This window comes from Pteropus alecto, unplaced genomic scaffold, assembly GCF_000325575.1.
Source record: "Pteropus alecto unplaced genomic scaffold, ASM32557v1 scaffold4300, whole genome shotgun sequence".
NCBI lineage: Eukaryota > Metazoa > Chordata > Mammalia > Chiroptera > Pteropodidae > Pteropus > Pteropus alecto.
Genome location: NW_006429161.1, coordinates 1 through 967, shown reverse-complemented (window position 1 = coordinate 967; position 967 = coordinate 1). Strand labels below are relative to the sequence as shown.

General features: G+C 58.0%; 1 pseudogene; it reads left to right on the top strand.

Moving 5' to 3' along the window:
- Positions 1-355: 355 nt before the first annotated feature.
- Positions 356-474, top strand: LOC112476048 (annotated as a pseudogene).
- The last annotated feature ends 493 nt before the right edge of the window (positions 475-967 follow it).

Below are 967 nucleotides of genomic sequence, written 5' to 3'. Positions count from 1 at the left end.
GAATAACAGAGTGTAGAGCATCATAAAAATTAATTTTCTGCTGCCATCAAGTGTATATTTTATTAATAACACCAGAGTGGTCATGAGTATTCATTCTCTACTGCTATACGGTGGCCATATAGGATCTATGTTATCAAAAAACTTGACACTCTACTGCCATCTGGTGGGCTTTTTGGGAATAACAGCGGTGCATCTCATGAACAGGTATTTCTGCTGTTATCATATGCATTTCAAATTAGCACCCATGTATATGTAATCATAAAAATTTATTTTATGCCGCGGTGCAGGCGCGGACGTCTCTGGCGCCCGGGAGGCCAGGATCGAGCTCTTGGGGTGGCAGGTGACAACCTGTCCCCTCTACGGCCATACCATCCGTAACGCGCCCGATCTCCTCTGATCTCGGAAGCTAAGCAGGGTCAGGCCTGGTTAGTACTTGGATGTAAGACCGCCTGGGAATACCGGGTGCTGTAGGCTTTGCCGCCCCCTCCTTTTGCCGCCCTCCAGCTAGGGTGCCCCTGGACACCCCCGGGCCCTGCTCGCACACTCGCTTGCTGTCTGTCTCAAGGGTCCCGGGCAGGCGCCCGAGCCAAGGGCTTCTCCAACGGCTGCGTGCCCCGCGCCCTCGCTTGCCTTCACCTGCTCTCCTGCAGCCAGCCCTGGGCTGTTTTTCCTCTCTCCGCTCCGGGCCCTTCCCTTCTTAGGCTCCGCGGGGCCGAGCCCCAAGGACCGCCGTCTCTGACACACGATGGGAGTGCTCTCGCATGCCCGGGATGCGGGACTCTCCACCCCCACCCACCCTGCCCGAGGCCTCACGTCTCGACTGGCACGCTTCTCACCGCCCTTCTCGCCAGACAGCCAGGTGCCCTCGGACCAGGCGTGAAGCCACCTCGCACAGCCAAGACGAGAGTGGGACCGACAAGCCACGGTGAGATCCCTCTCGCTCGCAGCAGGCCCGCAGCGAGCAGCC